General features: G+C 40.1%; 1 long non-coding RNA gene across 1 annotated transcript; it reads right to left on the reverse strand.

Annotated features, from left to right (window-relative positions):
• Nucleotides 1–3,420: 3,420 nt before the first annotated feature.
• LOC131558129 (uncharacterized) lies at nt 3,421–11,038 on the reverse strand. Its single transcript, XR_009274781.1, has 3 exons — nt 10,965–11,038; nt 6,742–6,832; nt 3,421–6,061 (listed from the first exon to the last, which is right to left on the reverse strand). It is a non-coding gene; the product is annotated as an uncharacterized LOC131558129 (long non-coding RNA).
• Nucleotides 11,039–12,200: the final 1,162 nt, after the last annotated feature.

Raw genomic sequence — 12,200 nt, forward strand, 5'->3', positions numbered from 1 at the left:
ATTGTGGAAATACCTTCTAGTGGGAATATTTAGACATGGGATTAGGTTGCCTAGGGAGGTAAAAGAATTTCCATCTCTATAAACTTGCAGACTCTTGTTTGACAAATGTCTGCCAGGAGTTATTTAGTTGATCCTGCCTTATACAGAGAGATAAGTAATCTGACCTTTAAAGTCCTTCCCACTTCTATTTCTTGTGCTTGCTAGGAAAGAACAGCATGTATGAATTAGGAGCCAGGAACACTCATGCTGCCTCCCAGAATCTGTAACAATCTTAATAACAGGGCTGTATAACAAGGACTAAAACACTCATCTCCATGAAGCCTCAAGGTGGTGTGCAATAATCATGTGTGCTTTAGAATACAGAAGAAGCACCACCATTAAATACAGGAGTTAAATGTATTTTTAGACATATAAAGGGACACGTTGTTAGTAGCCTAGCAACAGGCTCATCATCCAACATTGTGGTGCATTTAGAGACACACAGATGTGCTTCAATGAATACTTTGAAGATAGAAGAAGTAAAAATAAACTGGAAGCTCTCCTGCTTGCTCATCTCCATCAACATCAGCAGAATCCATTGTAAAAGTTTCCGTGGGGTGTGATCTGCTGGCTGTTTTCATGTCAGCCAAGGAGCCTTGCTGATTTTTAACATGACCTTCAGATCTGGTGGGGTAATGTCAGTAATGAGGATACCATGGAGTAACTAAAATAATACCTCCTGATAAATAAGATCCTGGATCTAAAGATCATTAATTTGAGTAGCAGTGTTTTCCCAAGCAGTCATGACCAAGAAATGACTTTTTTCATCTTTGAAAATCTGATTTTCTTTTCAAATAAAGGGGGAAGGGGAGGAAGTGGTGGAAGGAAGGAAGTGGTGGAAGGGAAGGGAGGAAGGGAATAAGGGAGGGAGGGAGGGAGGGAGGGAGGGAGGGAGGGAGGGAGGGAGGAAGGAAGGAAGGAAGGAAGGAAGGAAGGAAGGAAGGAAGGAAGGAAGGAAGGAAGGAAGGAAGGAAGGAAGGAAGGAAGGAAGGAAGGAAGGAAGGAAGGAAGGAAGGAAGGAAGGAAGGAAGGAAGGAAGGAAGGAAGGAAGGAAGGAAGGAAGGAAGGAAGGAAGGAAGGAAGGAAGGAAGGAAGGAAGGAAGGAAGGAAGGAAGGAAGGAAGGAAGGAAGGAAGGAAGGAAGGAAGGAAGGAAGGAAGGAAGGAAGGAAGGAAGGAAGGAAGGAAGGAAGGAAGGAAGGAAGGAAGGAAGGAAGGAAGGAAGGAAGGAAGGAAGGAAGGAAGGAAGGAAGGAAGGAAGGAAGGAAGGAAGGAAGGAAGGAAGGAAGGAAGGAAGGAAGGAAGGAAGGAAGGAAGGAAATTGTGAAAGGAAGTGGCAGAAGGAAGGAATGCACCTTGACAGAATCTAGATGTAAATGAGCCATTTTGTTGTTCATAAACCGTGACATACAGTGGGGTCCAGATACTTCTCAAATGGCTGCAACCATTGGCAGTAAATAAAGGCAGGACCTAAAATTATCCTGTTTTGCTGTGGACAACCACAGCAATGACTCTGAACAAATATTTGAAGCAAATCTGAGGATGTGGTGTATAATTTTTACAACATCCTTTGTCAAAAAAAACCCATATTTCAGAGAAGTTAGTGCTAGGGCTGAATGCAGAAAAGAATGTAGCCACTTGAGTATGAGGGATTTCTAAGGGATTTTAAAAGGTTGTGTCTAGAGGAGCTGGACAAAGAGACAAACAACCACTTCTTTCTTTCCCTTTTATTCTTACACACAATTAAGGAAAGTAAAAGGGAGGCAGCAGTATCATTAGAAGCTATTTTTACAAGAGAGTTGATATACAGAAAGGTAAATGCAGTAGATCTGGTTAGAAGCATTTGAGACTTGCAGACTGAAGTTAAAGTGAACAGCCAGCAGCACTCCTTGGGAGCTAACATCTTCTCTTGTGTTTCAGAAGCGGGTGATATCTACAAAGGAGTATGAGTATGCCTCTGGTCAAAATTCAACGGGCAAAATATGTTGTGAGCGGCAAGTCTGTACTTGGGAGAAAGCTCAATCCAGCTCCACAGAAGCAGCAGGGATTGATCCTGTCCTATGCTGAAGTGCACCTTAGGAGCAGTAATTCATTTGAGTTCATCTGCTCCTGTTGTTGCTCAGGATGGATAGAAGGATGTGACTTCATTCGCAGGTACCAAAGGATTTGACCTGCTCAAAACACATCATCTTGTTTTCACATTTGCATCAACTCTTGGTAAACATGGGCGCCATTCTGACAACTGTCTCACAGTTAGGTCATTTAGGCTCCATTAGATGCCAAATGTTCTAATCTAAAAAGGTTTTTGTCATCTAAACCAGATGGTATGATTAATTCTGCTATGAATGTTTTTAAATGTGGAAAGTATGAAGGTATGGCCATTATTCGGAAGGATGTCTGGAAGAAACCATACATGACTAAGAGGTTCTATGGACTTAGGGTGTGTAATTTTTATATTTTATTTCAGCGGGGATAATTGCAATATTTTTGTCTAGTTAGTTTTTTTGTGGTTGTACAAGTGCACTTGAGTTATTCTGCTAAGTAAGCAAAACAAGAACTCATTTTAACACGGGGAATTACAGGTAAGAGCAAGACCCACTGAAGGACTTTGCAGACCTTGCTATGAGTTAGGTGGTTGAAGAAACCTGAACCACAGAGAACTGGTGTGAGGCACCTTGCGTGTGTCAAGGCCCACACAAGCCAACCATAAAATATTGAAACATTCTTTAATTGTGTTCTACAATTGTTCCTTAATATTCATTTACACAGAAAGCTTGCTCATTCTGGCCTTCCTCTTGGGGGACTATCTTGGTATTATTCCTGTTACATCATATGCCTGATACTCCTGATCATGGATTCAGTGATTGCTAACAGCCAAATATGGAAGAGAAGTGTAGTAGATGTCCTTAACTCACCTGAATGCCTTCTAAAAGTCTTTTAAAAGTACAGCTTTCCACTGAGGTTGTACTTAACTCCCTTTCTGTATTCATTTGAAGGTGCCAAACAGAAGATTAGGACTACTCAGTCTAGAGGTATTTTCCCTGTCAACTCTAAAGCAATAGATGCTTCAGGGATCTGGGAAAAGTCTGGCTAAGAAGATAAGTAAACAGGGCTCCCGCCCAGCCAGCCTCCAGCATTCACTTCTTTCTTGGATCTTCCTGACTGAAACCTTCAAAGTCAGGCTCAATGTGATTGCACAGCTGCTTGCACAGACCATAACCATATCCCAAAAATGTAAGACTGGAAATCTTGTAGGATTTTCTTCATAAGCAATAATGAGCCAGATATCTGCTTCAATGTTTCCTTCTCCTCCACTTTTCAAGCACGAGGAGGATGCCAGCCTGACTCAGGACCTGTGGCTGACTACAGACCCCCTCACTGTGGTACACTGCTCTCCTGAAAAGTTTTAAATACTGCAGCCTGTGCTTTAGTGTGTTATTTATTACCAGACTTACAAGAACGTTGCAAAGGCTGAAAACAACATTTTTGTAGAAGTGTTTCTTGGTGCACGTGTTGAAATCAGAAATAAAAAAAGAATGGCAAATGGAGGTTAGACTGTCACAATACACAAAGTACAGAGTGGGTCCCTGAAAATCCCGAAATATGAATTTGAGGGTCAATTGTGCTGCCACTCCTCCTCAGCTTCCTTGCCTCCTCCTCAAAGCCTACCATCTTTGTTTTGAAATCAAAATTATGGTCCTTAAATGTATATTGGCAGATTTAGGGATGTTTCCAGTAAAAAGACTTCTTTTTTGCACATGAAATCAACAGCCCTGACTATTCCCTGGAGAGCGGTTTGATGGTTAAAGTCCACACCTATAGCCACCTTTCTTTTGTTTTCTTCCTATCAGAATAAAGATGAAATTTTTTTTTCACCTCCCAAGGAAAACGTGAGGGGAAAACTCCAGCATCCATCTATATAAATGTCACTTGTTTTATTTTTGTGAAGAGGCTTAAGGGAAGGGATTTCCTAAAGCAGCTTAATAGCTGCCATGGAAGCCCTACAGATACATTGCCAGATAAGATGGTAAACTAAAGATCTCAATAAAAATAGTCCATAACAAAGGAAGAAAACACAGCTGGTGTCTAAGCAGAATGGAAAGAACTGAAACAAAAGAATGTGAGAGCAGGAAAAATATTTCTTCCAAAGCACAATGCATCTTATTTAGCTAAACAACTATTATGGCTTATTTAACAAAGTAGTTATTTTTACCTTCTCCCCCTTCTTTGGCAAATCTAGCTCTTAGGATAGGGAAATTGATCATCCATGGCAAGCTAGTGAACTGAGTCAAAGTTTCTGATAAAGATGTCCCTACATATGCATTAGCTAAAACATACACAACAGCAAAACCAGTCTCAACAGCTTGGAGAAGTAGCAAGTAAAAATTAGGAGTGGTATTTCTAATATGTCTTTCCAACTAGGAAAAAGATCCAAACCAGCTTTAAAAGAGTAGCCTGCAGCTGGGAGGGCATTCTTGTCTTTAAAACTGATGGAAGAAATGAGGATTTTGCTGTTGCTCTTGGGACCTTCAAGAAACATTACACTGCTGTGTCACTGATTAGAAGGTGAATTATGCATCTTGCTTTTAAAACCTAGGTTTCTCTGCCAGTTTGTGTTGTTAGTCCCTCTTTCTAGAATACAGCTCCCCATGAGCAATGGCTCAGTGATGTTCTTGTCTATATCAACCACCAGTGGTATTAAGGAAGAAGACAGGTGGATAGGTTCTGCCATACCTGTGTTCACTGGGCCAAAAAAACAAAAGGGTGAAACTATATAGAGAATTTATTCTTGTTTTGTTTTTTTCCTTAACACTTGATCAAAACCCTACTAGAGCCACTGGAAATAGTTTTAACTTCAGGACTTAGATGTAAATATTTGTTTCATAACTGAGAATATTGGCATGGAACATAGAAATCAATTCAGGTTCAGGAATGATTTGGTTTGTCTGATGTATATTTTTTGATTCAGATTCTGGTATATGTTTGAATGTGCCTCTGTAAAAATCTATTACAGTCTTGTATGGAACTAGTAGGAGACAAAAATGTGTAACACTTTGAAGGGTTAAAAGAAAAGAAAGCTTTTAAAAATCAGATGTTAAAAGGCCCTAATTACAGTCAGAGCTATTGTGAGATGCAGCATGTCTCTGTGAGTGAATAATTTTTTCTGTATTTTAATAGCTTACTATAAATATTACACTTCCCTCATTACAATTTTATCTGGGTTTATAAATAGAGATTAAATATAAACGAATTATACCTGAATAATTGCAACGGGAAATGTTTTTAAATAGAGAAAAAATGCACTTTTAGATTTCATTGTGAATATTATGGTATATTAATTCAAGAGGGAAGAAAAGGCTTCAATATATTTCCAGTACTTTAAAAACCCTTATTTCTTGCATCCTTCATAAGTTCATTTTTATGTGAATTGAAGTGGATTTTTTGTCATGAAGGTTTTGGGTTTTTTTTATCAAAAGTGTCTACAAATTATCATTTTTCAATATAAAAAGTTTTACTACAGAGCTTATACATGAAAGTATCTAAACACAGGAGAGAAAAATAAAGAAGCTGAACACATGCAGAAGCACTCGGTTGCTCCTTCTTACATATTCTGAAATTCTATCAGCCTCAAATGCATATTCACCAGCTGCAGACAAGAGGATTCCGATTTCCAGCTGTTGGCTGCCTGCTGCACAGATCCCTGTGCCTTCCTTTAAAAAACTAATTGCGCAGGTCTCCAGACAAGCTGCTCTCAGAGGGCTGATCTGCCCTCCCCAAAGAGGCAGTGATTGTGTTGCAGGCTTAGGGAGGAGTGAGCATCCTCATCCTGGCTGCCCCTGGCCAGGAGGTGCAGGCCATGAGCTGTGCTTCACCTCTGGCACCTTCCATGCCAGTCCTGCCCCAGAGCTGCAATATGGGGTCACTTGGAAAAGCCTTGAGTCTGCCTCCCTCTCCAGACCCACGAGTCCAAGCAGCGCCTCCTCCTGCGCTCTTGGTGGCTGTGTCCTGAAAGTCATACTGATCCTGGAGGATTAAAGCGAAGATCTGTCTTTTATAAGGCATTTGTCTAAGGCTGAAGGAATTATAGGCTTTGGGTGCATTAGGACATTAACAGGGCCAGGGCTGAGCTCTGGTATGTGCTCACCATCTGCTAAAATGTTTGCAGACTTTGGCCCAGTTCTGCCTTCGGTCAGCTAAGTGCTTCCCAGTCTCTGGGCTTGAGGTGCTTACCACAAACCAGCAAAGGGCCAAGCCAATATATTAAATTGTATGTGTGATAGTAATATTAGTATATTATTTATTACATATGTAATAAATATAATATATTCATTATATGCTATAAATATAATATAATTAGTACAATATTTATTAAATATGTCATATGTTATAAATATAATATTATAATTATTATAGGTTATAAATGTAATATAATAAATATAGTAAATATTTTATATTTGTAAATATAAATATATTTATATAAGGGACACACATTTATATACTAGCTTAATAGAAATACTATTTTTATAGACTAATACTATTAGTAATTACCATATAGATAATAATTACTATATAGCTATAAAAAAATCTATCAATGTGTTAATACTAATCATATCTAATAATATGATAGTACATTAATATTGGTCTCTATGTAATGCTTACATAACTGCTTTGTTTGGAGGTAATCAGAGGGTTTAGGTCTATACCTGCACTGTAGCATTTGTCTCAGAACCAAGGAACAGCTCCCATTTCATTTTACTCCCATTAGAGATGTGATCACAAAGTCCAGTGACTGGTCTGCAAACAGAACAGTGGTTTCTAAATTGCTGTGGGTTATTCTCGGTCTTCTGGAGACATCTGCCACAAACCATGTACTGAGGCTAGAGATAGCTGTGCTCAGTTTATGATAAAATCCTCAACTCTGGTCTCATAATTCTGGTATCTGGCAGTGACTTTTGGAGTCACTGGGGCACATTCCTACAGCCATGGGGGCCTGTACTCACCTTATTCCTTCTTTTCTATTGGGATTCTCTTTCATCTGGTTTATCCTTTTTTTAATATTATCATTATAATTTTTAAGGGTGCAATTAACAGGCAGCATTTCCATCTACAGACAAGAAACCTGTGGCCTCATCAGCAACTCTGCTATGGTCAGAATTTGCAGCACTTTTAAGAATACCACACGGGGTTCCTCCTCAGATTCATAATCCACAGGAAAATTAGGGCCAGAATCTGGTAAAACAATGTTTTGTCAGCTTGCCTAAAATGTGCTTTAATCATTTCCCTTTATCAGGTCTTTGCAGCCCTTGTTTGCTAGGAGAAATTAGCTGGAACTAATTTACAAGCAATGAGTAATAGGCAATTTATCTAGTAGCTTACAACTGTTGCCTGGATACAAATCTCTTCCAATGTTTTTATATATAAAATGCTTTGCAGCAATTTGTTTTGATGACAAATGGTCAAACAGAACACCAGGGCACATGACATAACTACTTTTACCTCCTCATGATGCAAAATACTGTCCCTGTGCTGCCACTGAATAGGTATGATAAGGGACAATATCTTGCCAAGCCCTGTTTGGTGGGAGAACTCTGTACTTAGTTCTTGTTTGCCTCTAGAGCATTACAGCCATGAGGGTGCAAAGATCAGAATTTCATTTTATCAGATGACTAAATAGCAGCTGCTGCTATTTTTGCAAGGTAAAGCTTTAGAGAAAACTCTTATAAAAAACCACAACCACCCATTCAAATACACTGAGTTAATAAAAGACATTCTCTAGCTGTCTTAAAAGCAGAACCGTTGGAATCGATCACAAGGATGTTAAAAATCTGTGAGTAGGAACCAAAAGAACTGCAAACCAGATTATCGTACACTCTGAAAATGTTGTGAACCAGCTTTTTCCCTTGCTCTAATATGTGCGTCTCCTTCGCCAAATCAGTCTGTGTACAGATGTATGCAAATCAAATATTGGAATTCCCAAGGTGAATGCTAAGCTGCACCCACATGTCCAGCTGCTGAACTGTGTCCCAGAAACACAAGACTCTGGTGGGAAACAAGGAAATCTCCTTTGCAGAGATTTGCTGCTCACTCTGATTTACACCCACACTCTCCTTTTGGCAGAATGAGTAGTTTTATCAAACTGTAACATGTGGGGTCTTAAACTAGAAGATCTATTTCTCTTTTTTTTGGCTTCAAAGATATAAAAAGGTGGAAAATAGAAGAAGTAGGAAAGCAACTCACACATGAAGACAGCTGTAAATCTTCTGTTGCATTTTTCCCTGTTGGCTTATCCCTTATATTTCTGAGCATCATCAAAGAAAGGACATTGGAGTGCACTATAAGAGTCTGGAACCTCTGGGTGAGGAACTCAATTTTGGTAATTTGTAATATTGCTCAGTTTCTCTTTCCCTGGCAACTTCCCACACCAGAGCATAGGCAGGCGGGGCAGAACAAGCTGGTTCCCATGCTTCTTCACACTACTCTGGCTAAGGATAATTTATGGCATTTTATCAAGAATATTTTTTTTGTATTTTAAAAGTTTCTAACAACCACAAGTTTCCATATTAAAACCACTAGTTAACATTTTTAAAAACCGCAAGCAAGAAAGCAGGGAAGCAAACAAACTAATGCATGAGATAAAGTAAATTTTACCCACTGCTTCCTTTGGCTCAGGTCTGCTGCTATATATCTCCTCTAGCTCTGAAAGATTCAGATAGTCACAGACAAATCACTTTTGCCATAGTTATGCCCTCTCAGCTTCCCTCATCACCCCAGGTATGGTAATAGATATGAAGCTCTGGCACTTGAGGGCTGGGGAAATGGCAGTGAAGGTCATCCAGGGGTTTGCCCAGAGCAAGTCAGTCACCTCCACACATTATAACTATAGCTGTTCAGAAAGAAGGAGGGTAATTGTTTTAGGTAAGGACTGGGGGAAGGCTAACAAGACAAACACCCTGCTGTCTGTTATAGACCACCCAACCATGACAAAGCAGTAGATGAAGTGTTTTATAAACTGCTGGCTAATATTTCACAAAACTGAAACTCAACACAGCAGAGAGGAGGCAGCCTGGGGTGTTCCTGGAGTGTGTGGAAGAGAACTTCTGACACGTCTGGTAACTGAGCCCCACTAGACCTGCTGTTTATAAACAGAGAAGTGGTGGTGGGAGATGCGGTGGTCAGAGGCCTTCTTGGATGCAGAAACCATTAAAAGATTGAGTTTTGATTCTTGGTGAAGTAAGGAAAGGGGTCAAAATACCCTCTACTTTGGGCTTTCAGAGGGAGGACTTTGGCCTCTTCTGGGCACTTCGGTAGAGACTCCCTTGGGAAACAGTCCTGAACAACAAAGGAGTCCAGGAAGCCAGGACATACCTTCAGAAGGAAATCTTAAAGGTGCAGGGGCAGGCCATCCCTATGTGCTGAAAGATGAACTGGTTCAGAAGACCAGCGTGGCTGAACAGGGAATTTTTCCTGAAACTCAGATTAAAAAAGAGGGTTTATGACCTTTGGAAGAAGGGTCAGGCAACTCAGGAAGAGTACAAGGATGTAGCTAGATTACATAGACAGAAAATCAGAAAAGCAAAAGCTCAACAATCTGGCCACTGCTGTGAAAGAGAATAGAAAGTGGTTTTTTTTAAAAGGTGAGCTAAGGAAAATCTCCATTCTTTATTGGATGTGACAACAAACATTGCCATAAAGGGTAAAGAAAATGTTGAGGTACTTAATGTCTTCTTTGCCTCTGTCTTTAACAGAAAGAATGAGTTTCCTCAGGGAAACCAGCCCCCTGAACTGGCAGACAGGGAGCAGAACAGGCCCCCTGCAATTCCGAACAAAGTGCCAACCTGCTCTGCCACTTGGGCACTCACAAGTCTATGGGGCCAGACAGGACTCACCCAAGGGCACTGAGGGAGCTGGTGGAAGGGCTCAGCAAGCCACTTTCCATCATTTATCATCAGTCCTTGTTAATGGGGCATGTCCCAGATGGTGGGACATCTCCCTTCTTGCAAAATGCAGTCAGTTTTGCATGACTGACAAAAGACCTGCTACTTGGCACAAAACATCTAGGACCTTGTCAGAAAGGTTTTCTGTGGAATATAAACCCTTGAAAGATTCACGTATATGTTCATCACAACCCTTTCTACCTCCAGAAATGCAACCAGAAGTTTATTTCCCTGAATGCATGTGGGACAGATAGCAGAAAGCAATTTTCTGTGGTGCTGGTTTTTTGCAATTGAGCCTGTAAAGCAGTTTTACCTGCTTACTTGACCTTCTGTTTTGCCAAATAAATCTAGTTTGTCAATCACTTGGGTGGTAACTGTTACTGTTTAATTACTGAGCAAAGAGTAACTTTCTTATTTTAACTTGAAGTTAAGGAAGTGCCAAGAATGGTAGATCAAAGACAGCACCTGCTTAGCACCTGTCATCACTTCAGAGCATCAAAAAAATGTTCCTTGAAACTGCAATCTTTGGCCTATATCTCATTCAGGTAAGATATAGTTTCAACAGCTTGAAATGAAGACCCACCTCAAAGCTGAAAAATACTTCTAAATGTGAGAACACAGTAAATGAAAAAATATATATTATGGCCAAAGTAGATTATTCAAGAAGAATCTCAAAGAACATTTAATGTGGTATAAACCAATGACTAAAATTTTAAAGATGAGATATTTAGATGCAAAGCAAAAGTACAGTCCTTTCCTTCATGCAGCAAAAACTGCTTGTGAGTGATCCGACAGAAAAATGAAGGGAATAATAAAGAAAAAACCCATTGACTTTATTTATGCTGTTCCAATTTTGTAAGACTCTTCAAAATGCAATATTAAAGTAAAGAATGAAAAAAAGAAGTATAAGCAAGTATGAGAGAGACACACACATGGTGTCAACTTACTGTAGGAGTTCCATTCTGTTGGCTCCTATCACAAAAGTTTCATACCTTCCTGTAGGTGTTTCTCATGGGCATCTCCTCAGAGCACTGACTCTTTCTTCTTCACAAAGCAGCCAACTGACTCCAATTCCCTTCTCAACCAGCCATCCCACTCTTTTATAGCACTCTTCTTCTCATTGGTTACAGCTGTGACCTGTTAAAGTCAGGCCTGTTCCTAATCTTTGCTAATTGGCCAAGCTGCAACTCCTTAGGGGTGAGATTACTTTCTACACTATCTTTATTTTCTTATATTCTATCCCCCTGCACAAACAGCAGCTGAGGAATGCTGAGAGTAAAAAGGCAGGGGGCTCAGAGGGTCTGCTGCCTGGGCACTGTGTGACCTGGAGCTACCTGGATGCCTTGTGGGACCACATCCTGCAGCTGATGGATCCATGGAGAGGCGAGAGGCCCCCAGGCAGGAGGGAGCAGGACATTTGCTCTGAAAGGTGCTGAAGGTTTTACTGGCATGATGAAGCCACCCAGTAATGGGGAAGGGTCTGTAGGGAACCTGTCACTCTGCCACTTGCCTCAATGCCCAGCATGGCTGGCTGTGGTGGGAGTGGGTGGTCAAATAATGCCCAGTGGTGCACGCTTTTCTGGTTGGTTTTGTGGATTGGGGTTAGAAGGCAAAAGAAGGCAGTATTCCCAATTTTATGAGAATTATTTTATTTTCTTTATATCTGCAATTGATCTTCAAGACTATTGTCAGTTTTTGTTAAAGCAGATTTTAGGGGCTATATTCTTCCCTGACAGTAACTCTTTTATGGTCTATATTAGCCCTGTTTTACATTTAGGAAGAAAAGATAAGCTTTTTTCCTCAGGAAATTGAATGTTATCACAGAAAATATTTTGTTTAGCTAGTAGTTCTTTCATATCTTCCTATCTCATGATAGGCTGTGTCAGCAAAAGTAAGTGAAAACACAACTTGGAATTTACAAGTGACTGTAGCAAACTTCAAATGCTACTTCACTGAGTTTGCATCCTTGAAGTAAAATATACATGGAAAATTGACAAGGGTGTATCCTGAGAGAGACAGAAAACCTTAATCCCAATGGTTGTGTGTTAAACTTCCATGGAAAGTGATGGAAGTGAAAGCATACTACATAGTTATGAGCTGTTCAGTTTGATGGCACCATTTTTTTTCCTCTGCCTATTTTTGATTCAAGTTTTGAGTGATAACTGTTTTGCCAGTTTGAAGACTTTATGACAACACAATGGATTTAACGCTATGCACACAACACTTTT

Source organism: Ammospiza caudacuta, chromosome 5 (assembly GCF_027887145.1).
Source record: "Ammospiza caudacuta isolate bAmmCau1 chromosome 5, bAmmCau1.pri, whole genome shotgun sequence".
NCBI lineage: Eukaryota > Metazoa > Chordata > Aves > Passeriformes > Passerellidae > Ammospiza > Ammospiza caudacuta.